A 21,362-nucleotide genomic window follows, 5' to 3' on the forward strand; every position below is an offset into this window, starting at 1 on the left:
TTTTGATATGAAAAAACGTAGGCTTAAATTCTATAGGCGGTTTGAAACAATAAGGTTGACGGAATTAACTGGACAGGTTGTTGAATTCATCGAAATTACCAGTACAGCTAAAATTGAGACAATAACATGGATTGCAGTAGTAAAACAAGAGCTGAGAGGAGGTAGGATTATTCTTGACAGATATATATGACTGAACGTTCTTACTGCAGAAAATCCTAAGACGATTGGAACCCATATTCTTCAGAAACGAAAAGGGACCATTTAGGGAAAATGAACGTAATGTTGGCAGAAAGAATGACTAGAAGAAAATTCAGACCTGTCAGTTGTCACGCTGTATATTACGTGAGGCCTGAACATCGATGATAATAATAATTACAAATCATAGTCATAACGCTACTAATACAACTGGAAAGTAGTTTTAAACCATGGTCATATATAAGCTATATAGGTCATTTTGGGTACCATACTGACTCCGAACTAATGACAACAATTTTTGTTCGTATTTAACAGAATTGCTGCTGAATAGATGGCCCTTGTTTATACTATTATTTATATATGTTTGACGAAGCTGGCGCTGATTTTGTGTTTAGCATTTGATGATGCCACTATGGCTCCAGTATCTTAGGACATGTTTTTATAAAACAAATCTGAAGATGGTCATTATAGACCGAAACCGGTAGTCTGATGAAAAAAAAAATTTGTGTCCATAGACGTGAACAAAGGAAATTTAATGACCACAATAGCAATAAAAAAGAGTTACTGCTGTTGCTACTACAGCTACAACAACAACAACTACTACTACCAATAATAATAATAATAATAATAATATTGTTATGGTTATTCTTGTCGTTGTGCGATCAGGACATGCAGGTGTATTCATGTGTATACAAAAATGAAATACAATAACATATCGAGAAGTTTAGGAAAATTGCCGCATAGAATCGCTTTGAGAAATTAGAAAGGCATTGTGGGGAAAGTAGTGACTCAGTTGTAATGGGACAAAGGGTACGCTACAAGAATAAAAGCAAGACACGGCCTAATTATTGTCTTAAAAGATTGATAATTAGCCGTGTTTTGAAGATTAAGGTGTGACTTAGTTTTCTGATGATGTGATGAACTGTTCTACCAGAAAGGGTTTGAAGTAGACAGTGTGTGATGGAGTAGGACAGAAGGGAATTTGCTGTGGTGGGAATTAATACTTTCGCTGAGCTGTTTAGCTAAGATACTTCATCGAGAAGATATATGAGGATGATAAAACACGATCTACTTATGAAATTTTCTAGGTATGTCTGCACGTAGCCAGAGTAGCTGTAAGATCGTGAGATATGATAAAAATAACGAATGCTACAAATTGCACTTAGACGTTTATCACCAGCACCACTTTCATCCCTGAGAAATACGTCGCCGGATACCATCGCCATAATAAATATCGAAACAAGCATTTCTATAATAATTTTTCTCTCTTCTAGAAGGAAGAGTTTCTTGTATTTTTTATATATATTATATATAAGGGATTTCAATGTCTTATCGTCAGTTGTAACTGAATGTTAAGCCCAATTTAGATTTCCCTCTGATGCTTCTTATACACCATTTAGTATTAAAATGGCAACCCTCCCCCCCCCCCCCCCCAGCCGCCATCCCCTGTTTCTTTAGTCGAGCTACCACCTATACAAGTGTGTGATCGGTGAAAATGTAGTTGGTGACAAACTCTTTTCCTTTCATTATTTTGTGCGGGGCGCCAGCTGTAGAAAACTGCTGAAAAGTTTAAAAATATGTACAGAATTTGTTGTAAGTGTTAAGTGCATTGATTCTCAAATACTGGCTGAATAAAATGTTGGTAATTTATGCACTGTGAGATCTACATCTACATCTACATTTATACTCTACATTTATACTCCGCAAGCCACCCAACGGTCTGTGGTGGATGGCACTTTACGTGCCACTGTCATTACCTAGTCGCGTATGGTTCGCGGGAAGAACGACTGTCTGAAAGCCTCCGTGCGCGCTCTAATCTCTCTAATCTTAGATTCGTGATCTCCTCGGGAGGTATAAGTAGGGGGAAGCAATATATTCGATACCTCATCCAGAAGCGCACCCTCTCGAAACCTGGCGAGCAAGCTACACCGCGATGCAGAGCGCCTCCCTTGCAGTGTCTGCCACTTGAGTTTGTTAAACATCTCCGTAACGCTATCACGGTTACCAAATAACCCTGTGACGAAACGCGCCGCTCTTCTTTGGATCTTCTCTATCTCCTCCGTCAACCCGATCTGGTACGGATCCCACACTGATGAGCAATACTCAAGTATAGGTCGAACGAGTGTTTTGTAAGCAACCTCCTTTGTTGATGGACTACATTTTCTAAGGACTCTCCCAATGAATCTCAACCTCGTACCCGCCTTACCAACAATTAATTTTATATGATCATTCCACTTCAAATCATTCCGCACGCATACTCCCAAATATTTTACAGAAGTAACTGCTACCAGTGTTTGTTCCGCTATCATATAATCATACAATAAAGGATCCTTCTTTCTATGTATTCGCAATACATTACATTTGTCTATGTTAAGGGTCAGTTGCCACTCCCTGCACCAAGTGCCTATCCGCTGCATTTCGTTACAATTTTCTAATGCTGCAACTTCTCTGTATACTACAGCATCATCCGCATGGAACTTCCGACACTATCTACTAGGTCATTTATATATATTGTGAAAATTAATGGTCCCACAACACTCCACTGTGGCACGCCAGAGGTTACTTTAACGTCTATAGACGTCTCTCTATTGATAACAACATACTGTGTTCTGTTTGCTAAAAACTCTTCAATCCAGCCACACAGCTGCTCTGATAATCCGTAGGCTCTTACTTTATTTATCAGGCGACACTGCGGAACTGTATCGAACGCCTTCCGGAAGTCAAGAAAAATAGCATCTACCTGGGAGCCTGTATCTAATATTTTCTGGGTCTCATGAACAAATAAAGCGAGTTGGGTCTCACACGATCGATGTTGATTCCTACATAGTAGATTCTGGGTTTCGAAAAACGACATGATACTCGAGCAAAAAACATGTTCTAAAATTCTACAACAGATCGACGTCAGAGATATAGGTCTATAGTTTTGCGCATCTGCTCGACGACCCTTCTTGAAGACTGGGACTACCTGTGCTCTTTTCCAATCATTTGGAACCTTCCATTCCTCTAGAGACTTGCGGTACACGGCTGTTAGAAGGGGGGCAAGTTCTTTCGCGTACTCTGTGTAGAATCGAATTGGTATCCCGTCAGGTCCAGTGAACTTTCCTCTGTTGAGTGATTCCAATTGCTTTTCTATTCCTTGGACACTTATTTCGATGTCAGCCATTTTTTAGTTTGTGCGAGGATTTACAGAAGGAACTGCAGTGCGGTCTTCCTCTGTGAAACAGCTTTGGAAAAAGGTGTTAAGTATTTCAGCTTTACGCGTGTCATCCTCTGTTTCAATGCCTTCATCATCCCGGAGTGTCTGGATATGCTGTTTCGAGCCACTTACTGATTTAACGTAAGACCAGAGCTTCCTAGGATTTTCTGTCAAGTCGGTACATAGAATTTTACTTTTGAATTCACTGAACGCTTCACGCATTGCCCTCCTTACGCTAACTTTGACATCGTTTAGCTTCTGTTTCTCTGAGAGGTTTTGGCTGCGTTTAAACTTGGAGTGAAGCTCTCTTTGCTTTCGCAGTAGTTTCCTAACTTTGTTGTTGTACCACGGTGGGTTTTTCCCGTCCCTCACAGTTTTACTCGGCACGTACCAGTCTAAAACGCATTTTACGATGGCCTTGAACTTTTTCCATAAACACTCAACATTGTCAGTGTCGGAACAGAAATTTTCGTTTTGATCTGTTAGGTAGTCTGAAATCTGCCTTCTATTACTCTTGCTAAACAGATAAACCTTCCTCCCTTTTCTTTTATATTCCTATTAACTTCCATATTGAGGGATGCTGCAACGGCCTTACGATCACTGATTCCCTGTTCTGCACATACAGAGTCGAAAAGTTCGGGTCTGTTTGTTATCAGTAGGTCCAAGATGTTATCTCCACGAGTCGGTACTCTGTTTAATTGCTCGAGGTAATTTTCGGATAGTGCACTCAGTATAATGTCACTCGATGCTCTGTCCCTACCACCCGTTCAAAACATCTGAGTGTCCCAGTCTATATCTGGTAAATTGAAATCTCCACCTAAGACTATAACGTGCTTTGAAAATTTATGTGAAATGTATTCCAAATTTTCTCTCAGTTGTTCTGCCACTAATGCTGCTGAGTCGGGAGGTCGGTAAAAGGAGCCAATTATTAACCTAGCTCGGTTGTTGAGTGTAACCTCCACCCATAAGAATTCACAGGAACTATCCGCTTCTACTTCACCACAGGATAAACTACTACTAACAGCGATGAACACTCCACCACCGGTTGCAAGCAGTCTATCCTTTCTAAACACCGTCTGTACCTTTGTAAAAATTTCGGCAGAATTTATCTCTGGCTTCAGCCAGCTTTCTTAACCTATAACGATTTCAGCTTCGGTGCTTTCTATCAGCGCTTGAAGTTCCGGTACTTTACCAACGCAGCTTCGACAGTTTGCAATTACAATACCGACTGCTGCTTGGTCCCCGCATGTCCTGACTTTTCCCCGCACCCGTTGAGGCTGTTGCCCTTTCTGTACTTGCCCAAGGCCATCTAACCTAAAAAACCGCACAGCCCACGCCACACAACCCCTGCTACCCTTGTAGCCGCTTGTTGCGTGTAGTGGACTCCTGACCTATCCAGCGGAACCCGAAACCCCACCACCCTATGGCGCAAGTCGAGGAATCTGCAGCCCACACGGTCGCAGAACCGTCTCAGCCTCTGATTCAGACCCTCCACTCGGCTCTGTACCAAAGGTCCGCAGTCAGTGCTGTCGACGATGCTGCAGATGGTGAGCTCTGCTTTCATCCCGCTAGCGAGACTGGCTGTCTTCACCAAATCAGATAGCCGCCGGAAGCCAGAGAGGATTTCCTCCGATCCATAGCGACACACATCATTGGTGCCGACATAAGCGACCACCTGCAGATGGGTGCACCCTGTACCCTTCATGGCATCCGGAAGGACCCTTTCCACATCTGGAATGACTCCCCCAGGTATGCACACGTAGTGCACATTGGTTTTCTTCCCTTCTCTTGCTGCCATATCCCTAAGGGTCCCCATTACGCGCCTGACGTTGGAGCTCCCAACTACCAGTAAGCCCACCATCTGCTACCGCCCGGATCTTGCAGACTGAGGGGCAACCTCTGGAACAGGACAAGCAGCCATGTCAGGCCGATGATCAGTATCAGCCTGAGACAGAGCCTGAAACTGGTTCGTCAGACAAACTGGAGAGGCCTTCCGTTCAGACCTCCGGAATGTCTTTCTCCCCCTGCCACACCTTGAGACTACCTCCCACTCTACCACAGGTGAGGGATCAGCCTCAATGCGGGCAGTATCCCGGGCAACCACAGTCGTAGTTCGATCGGGGGATGCGTGGGACGAGCTGGCCGTCCCCGTCAAACCCCTATCCGGACCCCCACAGTGATGCCCATTGGCAACAGCCTCAAGCTGTGTGACCGAAGCCAACACTGCCTGAATCTGGGAGCGAAGGGGTGCCAACTCAGAGATATATTGCCTCAAGACAAGCACACTCTTTCTAACTTTAATACTTGTCTTAATTTTTCAGGATAATATTCAGTTATCAGTCGCAAATAAATTTCTACAAATTAATTTGCCATCTTCAGAAGCTTATAGAACTAGGGATATTATAAATATTTAAACCTTGGCTATATGTTACATGATATATAAAATGTATATTATATAGAGAATTACTTAATATAGGTTTAGCAGATGCCAGTATATTTTTCAGAGAAGCATAATGTTATGGTATGTCCAGAAATGAACATATTGTATGTGATTATTTTGAATCATGATTTTCAATTTACTTTAACTGAATCATATCCATGTATCTGGTGTGTTAACAGCAAGGAACATATATAAAAACAATAACCAAGATATATAACGAACTTTATGTTCACAAGTTAAGATCCAAAAAGTAATTGCCCTATTCGTTCAACAGCTAAAGTAATTTGTAGCCCCAGGTATTTCCAGTCAAAGAAATTACTAGTTCTTTTCAAGAAATACTATACATATACAACGTCATTCACTGCGAAAAATAGAAAAGAATTTATTAACTCTCTAAGAACGTCACTTTTGACCATGCGTCTTTTAACATTACAAATCTCTATCCTAACAGTCCTCTAGAAGAAACTATCTATATTACTGAAGACAATTTCACTAAGTACAAGAAGCTGAATTAAAATGAAATTAAAGAATTTATAACATTTTTGTGAATCATTTTAACATACAGCTACTTCAGGTTCAATGGTCAGCTATATCAACAGGATGGAGGGGAACTGCCTTGCTGAATTTTTAGCTGACGTCTTGAATGATACTGATTACTAATTTCCACCCAACTCTAGCGAATAGCAGTTCTTTCTACAGACGATAGGTGGACAATAGAACCATTCTAGTAAAATTAGATGTGAAGTATACCAGATCACTTAGTGAGGCGCTGAACTGGCTACACCCTAAAACTAAATTTACATATAAAATACAAAATCAACATAATAAATTCAGTTTTGTGGACCTGAAACCATATTTACTATACGGTAAAATTAACTTTGATATTAACAGGAAACCCACCACAACAGATAACATAATTCATGCTATTACTTGTCACCCCTTGAAACATAAACTGACATTCTTTCACGCTATGGTATTGGAGTTCCGTTAACCCCTTTTCCTACTGCTACAGAACTTAATAACTTAAAAGATGTAGCGGTAAAAAACAGATATCAAGCAAACCTTGTAAAAAAACTTTATAATAACGAAACCTACGAGAATATAAATTCCGCCACGCTTAATAAAATGTCTTTGCTGATAAGAAATACACTACAATCCTATTTCAAAGCGACATTTCATATCGTGTACCTTATTTATTTAAAAAATGTGACATCATTATGTCTTTTACCACCAATAATGCCAACAAATTGCTCTTTTTCCATATTGGGAAACCTCCAACTGAAAATTTTCTCGAATCTGGAGTATAGAGAATACAATATAATATGTGTCCGACTTTTTATATAGGACAGACAGGGATGGCATTTAAAACCCGCTTTAGTGAGCACTTACTTTACAAAGCGGGCGAGAATTTATTTAAGTCAACTTTTGCAGAGCATCTCAAAACAGACATAAAAATCCTCCTTCCTTTCTTAACATGGAAATTTCACATGTAGTTGACAAGAGCTACAAAATGAAGCTTTTAGGAGAATTTGAACGACATAAACATTGTTGAATGATCAACTTTCATTAAAATACAGACACTAGTTTGATTGCGTATAATTTATTATACAATTTGAAAGCTCGCCCACTTCCTTCACCTATTGGACCTATGTGTCACATTTTTCAAGTGTGTTATATGTAACTTCTTCAGATACCTTGATTATAGCTTTTGTATATGTTCCTTGCAGCTAGCAACGCAGATACATGGATGTGATTCAGTTACCCTAAATTGAAAATCAGTGTTTAAAATAATCACTAAACCAATACTAAGCACGTTTCTGCAACATATTTTTTTACTTCACATAAATATATAGCCAATGTCTAAAGATTTATAATATCCCTAACTTTGTAGGCGTCTGAAGAGAATAACTTAATTTATCGAAACCGCTAAAGCACAATAAAAATTATTTGTAACTGCTGACTCATTTTATCCTGAAAAAAAATGATACTACAATTGCTGAAAATTATAGCCATGAATAAAATAACTTGCTTTATTGTTTTAAACCGTTAATGTACATTTAAACCTTATAATGAGCAGATTATGACAATATTTTAAATTTTTAAATGCAGTCAGTAATTATATGAAATACTTAAATTTAAATTTTTATGGCCGATGGGAGCTAATCGATAAGCAACTTGTAATTGAGACTGTTTCAGAGGGTTGGTAATATAGATGTGGTAGGAAATCCTGGAAATTCGGGCTAATAATCCTAGAACAGGGGCAACCAAGAATTCGGCACATGACCACGCTTCTGGCTCACATGCCTTAGCCCTCTCGTCTAGTTATGTACTTCCGCAATGCCTCGCTATGCTGTCTGAGTGTGAGGAGGTGGAAAAGAGGGGAACTGAGAAGACGCTGCATTTAAATAGCAATGCGTTCATACTGCACACGACTTGATTTCATACTACACATTTTTCAACAAAAATAAAAAAATTCAATATTGTTTTTTTTATTTTTGGGGCGGTGAATATAAAATTTTTCGCTACTACAAACCGTCAAAATACGGACAACCCATACAATTTCAAAGATTTTCCTACTCAGATTGCCAAGCAAGCTTCACTTGTTTAGTTTAACTATCGATAAAATCCTTCGCACACATATGCTGATCGACCTGTTTTAACGCTTCTGAAACCTCATTATGGATACATGAAAAGTGTTCCCGTGGTACACGACGTAGAACTCCTAGACGCTTTTAACGTAAAAGTATTGACCTTCTGAACGGCAATTACATTACAGATAGATCATTTCCATCTGTACATGCACATGGGTGCTTTCAACTGAGACGGCAAAAGGTCTCTAAAACCATTCAGAAACAGAAGTAAAATTGACAGTTCCTTAAAACGTCTGCAAAACAGTCCTTGTAATTCTTTCAAGGCCAGAATGAATTCTCAGACTTTGGATTCTCTTTAGTACCAGTGAGATTTGGAAAATGAACGGTGTGTTTTTTCAGTGCCTTCCACAATGCGATTTTCTTTTTAAATGCATCCTTTTCAAACCATATAAGGTTATCTTCCCCAGCTTGCGTTGTGTTAATGTCGGCAGTGGGCAGTCAAATCTACTTAAAATACCAGGTCTGCAGTACATTCCGGATGTTTTACTTTTCGTTCCTGCTCTCTTTCTGCCTTCACAAATACAACAACAGCTAATTTTAAAACGACAAATCTATACAGGGATGGCCGTTGGCTTAACTAACGTACTTGGTAGTAATTTATAACATCTCCATACACCTCTTTCAGTTCCACCTACATCTGTTGAACTGACAGTGGAATAATGCGTGGAAGCTCAGGAAAATTATTATTCGTTCCTGCAATTTCATTTTGTGCTCCATGCCTGAAATCTTACCATTGAGTGGTTCTTGATGTACAGAATGATCAATTTTGTGTGTCGATCGTTGTACTTTCGTGAAGTACCTAGCAAAGCACAGACATTCCGAGCCTTGACCCGTACACCGCCCACACGTCTTAGTCGCGTGCCGTTTCGCACGCCGTTGCAGATCCTGTCGTAGAGCGAATCATTAGGAGCTCTGTAAATTTATGTTGAGGGAGGAAATCGCATATAGTGATGGTACTCTGCTAATCGCAACACAATACTTCAAATGTCTGGAGGTATTCTCGCATTTCGCTGCCAGTTTCTTGTGCTGTCGCGACCTCGCCACGTACAAAAGCATCAGCCCCAGAAGACACTGCGGGGCTCTCAACTTTATCCCCCGCTCGTAAGCACACCACACAAAATCACTCACCAACAACGAGACACCACGGTAATATGGTCTGACACCACCCGTGGCCTAAAGAACGGCTTTTACGTATGCCTGGTTTCTGTTCTTTCGGACATGTTCAGAAGAACAGGCGCCACACATTCGTATAATTGATTCTCCTAGATGGGCTATGTATGCACCTTGTTCAGTGCGGATGCACTAGTACCTCCGACTTCGTGCGAGAATCTCAGGGAAGTGAGCATGGAGGACATGGACAGGAGCTGCTGATAGGTGGAGCTCGCTGGGAGTATGTGTCAGCCATGAGGTGTGCCTCGTAGCTGCGATAAACAGTGTCTCCGGATGGAGCAAATAGATAACGCAGGTGCGTAGCAAGCAGGGAATCCCGGGTTCGAATGCCGTTCCGGCTCACTTCTTCACTCGTCGCCGCTGATGCCGCCCAAAGTCGTGATGTAGCTGATATCAATAATCCCATCTCTTTCCGTTCCTTTCTCTCTCTCCTCCTTCAGTTGTAAACTAAATAGCGGTTTCAGCGCAACAAGGGAGAGAGTCAAATAAGTTTCTTTAGGTGTGCCATATCCAGCTGCTCACTGATGGACAGATCGCTTAACTCGGGTTTGTTCATTGCTGGGTTTCATACCCGCCGTCCGAAGTTGTCCCGGATATTTAATAGCAATAAGGACAGGTAATATAGCAGGCCAGTCGATGAGGGTAAGGCTGCCTCTGTGTTTGTCAAACCAGGAAGATATGCTTACTGACAAACTGCGCGTGACTACGACTTTCGGCTCGTGTGCGTGTCAGGGCTCGGCTTGTCTCGGCTTTTCTGTAAACACAGCTGTTGTCATCTTGGAAGACGGGATTGTCCACAGCATGCTTGTCATGGTGATACAGAAGAAAGGGAAACACTTCGAGAATGTTGAAATGAACGTTCTGACTCATGATCAAGTTAATCTGATTGAATGTACTCGAGTTATAGCACGAAGAACAGCTCTAAAACCTTCCATAATCACCTCCCCACTTAACAACACCACCACGTACTCCAATTTAAACGCTTCACTGGGTAATAGGTTGAATTCGACGCGTTCTAGCATTTAAGAAGAGGCAATATCGCCACTCTTCAGAATACACTACACGTTTCCAGTAAACTACTTTCCATATTGCGATATTACTTCGAAACTGATTCATTTGTACCTGCATTCATTGAAAGCCACAATTTCTGTTGTGGATAAACAGACTCGTCCCTGGTCCCTAATGGTTAAGCTCTTCTAATGACTACTGTTCTTACGCCATGTTCCTTTGCTATGACTGGTATAAAATTCCTTGTAGACAGACTGAACAGTCGTTGTTGATACATCAAGAAGCTAGGCCATTACATTCACGGTGTGGGAACTGCTTTCTGTCAGTCTGTCACGTCTCCATCTTGATCAGTCTGGCTGAGATGATTCCATACAACCGACTAGCAAGTTCGCGCACGTCGTTACCAGTACTTGAGTCAGCGATAGTCCGTCACCCGTTCGCCAGATATTTGTTGTACATCATGCACAGCGCTACGAAATGCTCAGTGAACTGTTTTGAGGGGCTGACTATTGTTTTCTCCGATGATCTTATGGCGAACGGTGACGGTCTAGTACGCCCCTTCAGGAAACATTCGAAGCTGTACTGCCACCTCGTAATTTCTCCTGTCAAGATAGACATGCTGAGGTCAGCTAGGCAGTTTCCGGATCAATCACAATAGAGATCCAATGTTCCATAAGCATTTATATTGTTTACTAGTCGATAGTGCCGACTGATATATGACCGATATGGAACGTTTAATGGAAGTCATCGAACAGCATCGACCTGAGAAACACTATCGAGCGCCTTTTGGACGCCATGGATAAGCATAACGAGCTGATTAAAATTCGGTAAAAGCCAAGGAGTCAGTTTTAAGTTTTTAAAAGTGCCATGTGTGTTCCTCCGATAACATTTCTTGATAATTACAAGATCTTAGCCCTTTTTTATTCACTTATTATTCATTAATTATTCTTGCACTCCGAGATAAATTTCCACTGTAATGGGTAAGTTCTTTTGCTTAACCTATGTAGAATCCAATATGAGATATCATCACCTTGATTTTCTATCCCACGATCACCTATCAGTATCATCTGCAGTCACTGTTCACTTTTTGGTGACTGATCAGAAGATGGTCCAATAGACTGAAACCGATGATCTTATAAATAGCATGTGACTTCGTAACAGAATATACGCTGAGGAAGATTAAGACTGGAAAGAGTTTCCTTGGCGTTCAAATTAACTCCAAGGTAAAATTAAATCTGTAAAATTTGAGTTTCTACCGGTGCGTAAAATAAACAGTTTACGGGAGAGTAGCTGGGTGACGTCTTAGACAACCACCGATACTTCGATAGGTCAACGTCACATCATAGTCAAGGCACAAATGCACCGAGAGAGCATTGCGGCAAGTAAATTTGAAACCTTTTATAGCGGGGTCTACGCCGACGACATACCATAATAAGGCATATCCAGAAAGACCAAGCTCTGGAAAGAAGAAAAATATCGTACGTTCTGGAAACTGAAAATTAATTACCAATGGATCGAGCACCGAGTGTTAACTCTCTCCTTCTGTTGTTTGACCATTGTTTGACCATAGAAAGAGCTGGAGCCCAAGCACAACATAAGCAAAGACCTCTGTTTTCCATTTATAAGCTCACCGGTGAATTTAATCACAACTGCTTCCTTAATAACACTGTTACAATAGCAGAAAGTATTCGCCACGTTCTCTGTCTTGTTGTATTCGATAGGATGACCGGTGGCAAGCAATGATCTGCAGTAGAAGATGTGTTCGGTTGTTGTAAACGCTCAAAACACCGATCCTCAAGTCTCCTGGTGGCGTGATCAGTATGTGACATACCGCAACTGCAGGGGATATGGTAGACATCCGCCTTGCCCAAACGAATATCGTCCTTCCTAAACAAAAGTAACCTTAGATGAGAGACCACAAACAAACTTAACACCAGTGTGAAATGTTCGGTTCCGACTGGAATGTGTAGTTAACTTTAAGATCCATTTACGATGCATATTTCAGCATTTGAGACAATCACTGTAGATACAATGATTCCAGATGTCCGTAGTGCAGTCTCGCAGCTTGTCTAATGCAATGGAAAGTAGACATAAAAATCTGACCACATGGTACTTTAGCAAAACTATGAAAAACACATAATATGTTATTGTCAATACCTGCTCTCCCAATATCCTAGAACCATATCACCATGTGCTTAATACACCACGGTCGTGTAGACAGTGTGGTCCTGTGGCATGGTATTGACTAACTCCAGCTTATGAAGCAACTAATTTTGGCAATTATAATAAAAATCACTGTTTTCGGAGGTGACGGAAGCGATGAGTAACAGATGATTTGAATGTAGAACGATTGAATCTACAGTCCAACACTTACCCATGTGATCAGATTCCTTCATCTGCTTAAAGACAACTGAGTGCTGCAGGCATGAGCAAACATCTGTGACAGTGTAGCGTGTAGACCAGTAGTTCCCAAACTTTCTGAGACCGTTAGAACTGAACGATATCAGCTGACACACAATTCCGCGTACAAAGTTTGGTGCCCAATTAAACATTATATTATAAACAATCAACATTCCTCTTTTAAAGTGACAAATTATTTCTAATACTGTAGAGGGTCGAAAGTGAGAGTGATTAAGTTATTTAAAGGAGGAGTTTTACAGTAATAAAGCTAGTTAAAATGTGAAGAATAAGGAATACTGGGAGCCTTAAGTCGTATGTGTGTTACATTCGGTTGCGCAGTTCAGTGGTACGATACTGTGGCGTTAATGGGGTTGGCAGAGCGCCAAGTTCAGCAACACGAAGGAGAAGGCTGTGTCAACGGCCAGCTCGCTGCACATCAGAAGACGTGAGAAGAAGCAGCTCGCCGCACACTACGGTGTCGACATCGAGGACGGTAATCAGGTCAGTTACGCCAGCCGAGTAATACCGGGTTATTCACCGACCAACTGGAGAAGAGGAACTGCAGAATTCAGTGGCAGAAAACCACATTTGAGGACCAGCAGCCTTCGTCAACATCGTCCATCGTGAGATGTTGGAGTGACACAGAGCCTGTGTCACTAAGCGCCGCCACAGGTTCTGGCTCGTCACTGCAGTCGCAGTCATCGTCATGATGCAGGTCGTCGCCTAGGAAGCGCCAGAATGACGCCGCCGCCCAAACTAGCGTCGGACGCCGTCAACAGGCCGTCCTGGAACGCCGTGATCGGGGCAGGAACCGCAGACCTTGGCCCGCCAATGCCAGGCAGCCGCCGCCGGGGAAGTCGGCTGTGACAGGGCACAGACCTGTCCTTCTGCCCCCCCCTCACCCTCCCCCCCCCTCACCAGACCCGAGCACATCAATGGCGCGTGGTCACAGCCGCCGCAGTAAGTCCCTGCAAGGCCGGAGCGATTCGAGTTACGTCAGCACAACTTGAGAAGCAGCAGCGGCTCACATGTGAACGTCCACCGGTCACCTCCATCGCCGCCAAGAATATTACATGTAAAAGCAAATCTCACCCATTGAGCCCACAACCAACGTACAGCAGTTGATCAATAAATGTTGTTATTCTGTCACCAGAAGCCATCCGTGGACACACCATCACCATCCTTCTCCTTACTCCCAGCAGAGAACCTACATTAGAATCAGGTGACGGGCAGTAAAGTGCCTGTTAACACACAATGTCTACACTGGTATCAGATGTGGCCATTTCCAATACTCAGTTACTGATCAGAAAACTGGTACTGTCGCGTTTTCTCTGTATTTAACTACAAAAAGAAATAATGAGTCGAGGAGAAGGGTTTCGATCTTCTTATTTCTAACAATATTTCACATTTGGTTTGGTGTCCACATACCCAGAATGTAAATCAAGAACCTACACTACTGGCCATTAAAATTGCTACACCACGAAGATGACGTGCTACAGAGGCGAAATTTAACCGACAGGAAGAAGATGCTGTGATATGCAAATAATTAGCTTTTGAGAGCATTCACACAAGATTGGCGCCGGTGGCAACAACTACGACGTGCTGACATGAGGAAAGTTTCCAACCGATTTCTCATACACAAACAGATGCTGACCGGCGTTGCCTGGTGAAACGTTGTTGTCATGCCTCGTGTAAGGAGATGAACTGCGTACCATCTCGTTTCCGACTTTAATAAAGGTCGGATTGTAACCTATCGCGATTGCGGTTTGTTGTATCGCGACATTGCTGCTCGCGTTGGTCGAGATCCATTGACTGCTAACAGAATATGGAATAGATGGGTTCAGGAGCATAATACGGAACGCCGTGCTGCATCCCAATGGCCTCGCAACACTAGCAGTCAAGATGACAGACATCTTAACCGCATGCCTGTAACGGATCGTGCAGCCACGTCTCGATCTCTGAGTCAACAGATGGGGACGTTTGCAAGACAACAACCATCTGCACCAACAGATCGACGACGTTTGCAGCAGCATGGACTATCAGCTCGGAGACCATGCCTGTGGTTACCCTTGACGCTGCATCACAGACAGGAGCGCCTGCTATGGTGCACTCAACAACGAATCTGGGTTCACGAAAGGCAAAACGTCATTTTTAGTGTTTAGAGCATCATGATGGTCGCATCCGTGTTTGGCGACATCGCAATGAACGCACACTGGAAGCTTGAATTCGTCGTCGCCATACTGGCGTATCACCCGGCGTGATGGTATGGGGTGCCATTGGTTACACGTCTCGGTCACCTCTTGTTCGCATTGACGACACTTTGAACAGTGGACGTTACTTTTCAGATGTGTTATGACCCGTGGCTCTACCCATAATTCGATCCCTGCGAAACTCTACATTTCAGCAGGATAAAGCACGACCGCATGTTGCAAGTCCTTTACGGGCCTTTCTGGATACAGAAAATGTTCGACTGCTGCCCTGGCCAGCACATTCTCCAGATCTCTCACCAATTGAAAACGTCTGGTCAATGGTGGCCGAGCAACTGATTCGTCACAATACGCCAGTCACTACTCTTGATGAAGTGTGGCATCGTGTTGAAACTGCATGGTCAGCTGTACCTGTACACGACATCCAAGCTCTGTTTGACTCAATGTCCAGGCTTAGCAAGGCCGTTATTACGGCCAACGGTGGTTGTTCTGGGTGCTGATTTCTGAGGATCTATGCACCCAAATTGCTTGAAAATGTAATCAAATGTCAGTTCTAGTATAATATATTTGTCCAATGAATACCCGTGTATCACCTGCATTTCTTCTTGGTATAGCAATTTTAATGGTCAGTAGTGTAGTTCCTACAGTTCTTCGTTTTGGTGAATGGTCTACTTTCAATGCAATTAATTTTGGCGAATGGAAACAGTATTCTTAAGAGGTATTCCTCTAATAATAGCTACTAATCACCGACTTTTCTCTCGAATAGTAACAGTGCTGTATCAACGAAATCTCTTCGCAGGGTGTTGGCTTTTCTTCTATCCTGAAATTATGTTTTCGGAAGAATTTCACTGTCTGACAATTTTTCTTCATTCACAGAAAGTGACCACTTTTCCATACCAGAAAAACAGTTGCCGCTATAATGTATTAACGACGACCAGTTCTATATACTACCATGGATAGACAGCAAAATAAATAAATTGAAGAGCAGAAGCGGTCTCCAGTGCTCTTGATAAAGTAAATATTTCAAAATGATGCTTTTATAGCGTGTGAAACTGTTTGCAAACAGTTCGTGTTTCCGAATTTTTACTCGTGACAGTGAAAAATAACGTTTCTTCACGAGAAGTATTCAAACTTCGAGGGCTGCTAAGCGACTAATGGAGGGACGTACATTTCAAATTACTGGGGGAAACAGAAGAACAAGTAGAAGGATTAGGGAACAGACTTGAGTGGATGACGTAACTCTGGTAGAGACGAAAAGTATTTGGGAAGGTTTGGACAGTAGCCAGTGAAATATTAAGAGTCTACCATAATAGTGAAAACCCTCATGTTGGGAACCACTGACTTAGGCTCTGGACAGGCGAAACTTACCTTGACAGAACGCCACGCTGAACACTAGAGTGAAAGAATATTCGGTGTTACGGCACAGGTTTACGATAAACAAGACTGCACTGCAGTGTGATTACAATTGACTGATATAACGTACTGTTGCATTTAATATGGTGCATTGCTTTTGTACAGAGTACATCACAATTTATAGCGAAAACGAACACAGGTTTTAGTATACCTCAAAAGAAAAAGAAAGGTCCTTTACACATGGTTTTGCAAACAAGCCGTTTGGGAATTTGTTGATGTGAGTGTCGCATCTGACTTCACAATGGAAGAATGTCTTAGTTGATACAAATATATTTTAGAAGTTTACTTTTCCATTACATTCCAATTTAATTAGGCTAAAATGTGGTAGATGCATATTAGAGTACAAAAAACTTTTGTTGCTAATGTAAGACGACATCTGACGCATCAATGTGCTCGACGGGTCTAGCAGAGCATTTACCTTGGTGTGCAAGACAATCTGACCCGAAACCTCTAATTTTTTTCTGTCTGGGGGCACCTTAAATATGTCAGCGTTCCACTTAATACGCAAACAGAAAACTACCGTCTTGTCAAGATTTACTAGACTGTATGTAGAATAACTTTTCACTCTGCGCCGGCCGGGGTAGCCGAGCGGTTCTAGGCGCTACAGTCTGGAATCGCGCGACCGTTACGGTCGCAGGTTCGAATCCTGCCTCGGGCAGGGTGTGTGTGATGTCCTTAGGTTAGTTAGGTTTCTGTAGTTCTAAGTTCTAGGGGACTGGTGACCTCAGAAGTTAAGTCCCATAGTGCTCAGAGCCATTTGAACCATTTTTTTTTTCACTCTGCACCGGAGTGTGCGTCCATTTGAAAGTTCCTGGAGATTGAGTTTGGAAGGCAGGAGATGACAAACTGGGTGAAGTGAAGAGTGGGAACATAAGTGGTACTTGGAACGGCAAAGGCCCACGGTTCGTGTTCCTGTCGGGCACCCAGGTTTAATCTGTCTTATGTCCTGCAATTGTTTAGACACAAATAACGGTGACAAAATAAGAGTTGTTAACATTTTAGACCGCAGACTGGTGTCATGTAAAGCGTGTGAGGTATATTATTGTTTCAAGTTCCGTAGGTCTCGAACTCATTAGGGATGGAAGAAATATTGCATTGTGTATGGATGATGCAGGAATTGGGTGATGCACACTTCAGAGAAACTTCCATGTAGTTCAGCTGAAGTGGTATATGGGAAATGTATCGGGATCGGTTGCGGATTTCAATCCTAATGTTCACAATATCCAGTGCGTTGTATCAATCGGTGCCGTACATCAGGTACTATGATGACCTCAGTTCTGAAATTGTTGCTTTAGATGCTGGTTTTAAGTGCACTGCACTGCGCTATACCATCTCATTCGCCCGCATCTCGTGGTCGTGCGGTAGCGTTCTCGCTTCCCACGCCCGGGTTCCCGGGTTCGATTCCCGGCGGGGTCAGGGATTTTCTCTGCCTCGTGATGGCTGGGTGTTGTGTGCTGTCCTTAGGTTAGTTAGGTTTAAGTAGTTCTAAGTTCTAGGGGACTTATGACCACAGCAGTTGAGTCCCATAGTGCTCAGAGCCATTTGAACCATTTGAACCATCTCATTCAACAAAAGATGCGTTTCAGATACTTAAAGAGTTGCAGTTCTCTAATGTGGTTGAATGCTAGTTCGAATGTTACATCTGTATTTACACAATAATATATTTTGTGTAACACTCCGGTGGACTGACACATCACCGAGACATCTTCACCCATTTTTCGACTTATCTTTTGAGAAGTGTGGTTGATCTCGACATATATGTACAGTGTACTAAAAATGTTTAGTTCAAGCAACGTTACCGCAGCAGTTACAACTACCGGTGGGCGCTCCGGTGCATACCGATCCGTGTACAACACCTCAAATTTATCTAGCCCAGGCAGACGGACTTGGAAACAGTGGAGACTCCTACCACCAGCGCCGTCTTATATGCCAACAGATGCGAGCAAACAGGCTCTCAGACGTATCAACACAACCCGTACGCCGGGGAATGTGGGCTTTACCCGCTTGTGTGTGCGTGTCCGCCTGCAACTTGTCACAGAGGCAGCCATGCAAACGGCTTTGCGGCGAGGACTGTCGGCAGAGCAAGTTACCGTATCGTCGACCGCTCCTCCTAGGTGAAGCTTATCAACGTTTGTACTCCATCATCCAGTGTAGCCCACTTGGAGCATCACTGTACCTTACAATCTGTAGCTGAAGATTGGACGCCAAAAGCTTAAACACACTGAACATTCGTTTGTAATACTGGCAAAATCACTTTAGGTTGTGTGCATGTAGACTTCTTTAGCGTGTACCACTGATTATAAGTCCTCGGGTTGTGAGTGGCTGTGTTAAAATACCATGACCTTTTAACGATTATCATACTCATCTTCTTCTGGCCAGAATATCACGAGTATGACACTCATTGAGACGTCACGTTATCTCAACACAGACATTTGGACGGAAACACAAGAACTTTCCTTCATTTTAGGCTCGTATGCCATGTCTTTAAAATTCAGGATGTAGATTGCGAGTGTTGTCTAATTCCCTCTTAGTGATCATTGAAAGTACACGAAAGATCTTAAAGATTCCTTGTCACTTGAGTCGGGAACCAACCTGACACGAGCTGATATCACAGGTGTTTTCCACCTTGTCCTCGAACGGCCGCAGATAACCAACACGAGCAAAGTGTCCCTGTCACGAGACACATCGAAATGTTTCATCCCTTCTAGAGACAGGATCTTTCTCTCTCTGTCGGTCTGTCTCTCTATATCGCGAAAAATACAGCTGCCATGTCTCTCGTGAGTGCTAGCCATGCAACCAGAATTTCTTGAGATATGTCAAATACACTCCTGGAAATTGAAATAAGAACACCGTGAATTCATTGTCCCAGGAAGGGGAAACTTTATTGACACATTCCTGGGGTCAGATACATCACATGATCACACTGACAGAACCACAGGCACATAGACACAGGCAACAGAGCATGCACAATGTCGGCACTAGTACAGTGTATATCCACCTTTCGCAGCAATGCAGGCTGCTATTCTCCCATGGAGACGATCGTAGAGATGCTGGATGTAGTCCTGTGGAACGGCTTGCCATGCCATTTCCACCTGGCGCCTCAGTTGGACCAGCGTTCGTGCTGGACATGCAGACCGCGTGAGACGACGCTTCATCCAGTCCCAAACATGCTCAATGGGGGACAGATCCGGAGATCTTGCTGGCCAGGGTAGTTGACTTACACCTTCTAGAGCACGTTGGGTGGCACGGGATACATGCGAACGTGCATTGTCCTGTTGGAACAGCAATTTCCCTTGCCGGTCTAGGAATGGTAGAACGATGGGTTCGATGACGGTTTGGATGTACCGTGCACTATTCAGTGTCCCCTCGACGATCACCAGTGGTGTACGGCCAGTGTAGGAGATCGCTGCCCACACCATGAGGCCGGGTGTTGGCCCTGTGTGCCTCGGTCGTATGCAGTCCTGATTGTGGCGCTCACCTGCACAGCGCCAAACACGCATACGACCATCATTGGCACCAAGGCAGAAGCGACTCTCATCGCTGAAGACGACACGTCTCCATTCGTCCCTCCATTCACGCCTGTCGCGACACCACTGGAGGCGGGCTGCACGATGTTGGGGCGTGAGCGGAAGACGGCCTAACGGTGTGCGGGACCGTAGCCCAGCTTCATGGAGACGGTTGCGAATGGTCCTCGCCGATACCCCAAGAGCAACTGTGTCCCTAATTTGCTGGGAAGTGGCGGTGCGGTCCCCTACGGCACTGCGTAGGATCCTACGGTCTTGGCGTGCATCCGTGCGTCGCTGCGATCCGGTCCCAGGTAAGAAGTGCAATAGTATCGAAGGAAATTGACGGAGATCCGAAATGTGAAATGATTTGGGTGAAGGTCGCGGTTAAAGGAGGCTCAGACATGGTAATTGGATGTCTCTATAGGCCCCCTGGCTCAGCAGCTGTTGTGGCTGAGCACCTGAAGGATAATTTGGAAAATATTTCGAGTAGATTTCCCCACCATGTTATAGTTCTGGGTGGAGATTTTAATTTGCCGGATATAGACTGGGAGACTCAGACGTTCATAACGGGTGGCAGGGACAAAGAATCCAGTGAAATTTTTTTAAGTGCTTTATCTGAAAACTACCTTGAGCAGTTAAACAGAGAACCGACTCGTGGCGATAACATATTAGACCTTCTGGTGACAAACAGACCCGAACTATTTGAAAAAGTTAACGCAGAACAGGGAATCAGTGATCATAAAGCGGTTACGGCATCGATGATTTCAGCCGTAAATAGGAATATTAAAAAGGGTAGGAAGATTTTTCTGTTTAGAAAAAGTGACAAAAAGCAGATTTCAGAGTACCTGTTGGCTCAACACAAAAGTTTTGTCTCAAGTACTGATAGTGTTGAGGATCAGTGGACAAAGTTCAAAACCATCGTACAATATGCGTTAGATGAGTATGTGCCAAGCAAGATCGTAAGAGATGGAAAAGAGCCACCGTGGTTCAACAACCGAGTTAGAAAACTGCTGCGGAAGCAAAGGGAACTTCACAGCAAACATAAACATAGCCAAAGCTTTGCAGACAAACAAAAATTACGCGAAGCGAATTGTAGTGTGAAGAGAGCTATGCGAGAGGCGTTCAATGAATTCGAAAGTAAAGTTCTATGTACTGACTTGGCAGAAAATCCTAAGA

Source organism: Schistocerca cancellata, chromosome 1 (genome assembly GCF_023864275.1).
Source record: "Schistocerca cancellata isolate TAMUIC-IGC-003103 chromosome 1, iqSchCanc2.1, whole genome shotgun sequence".
NCBI lineage: Eukaryota > Metazoa > Arthropoda > Insecta > Orthoptera > Acrididae > Schistocerca > Schistocerca cancellata.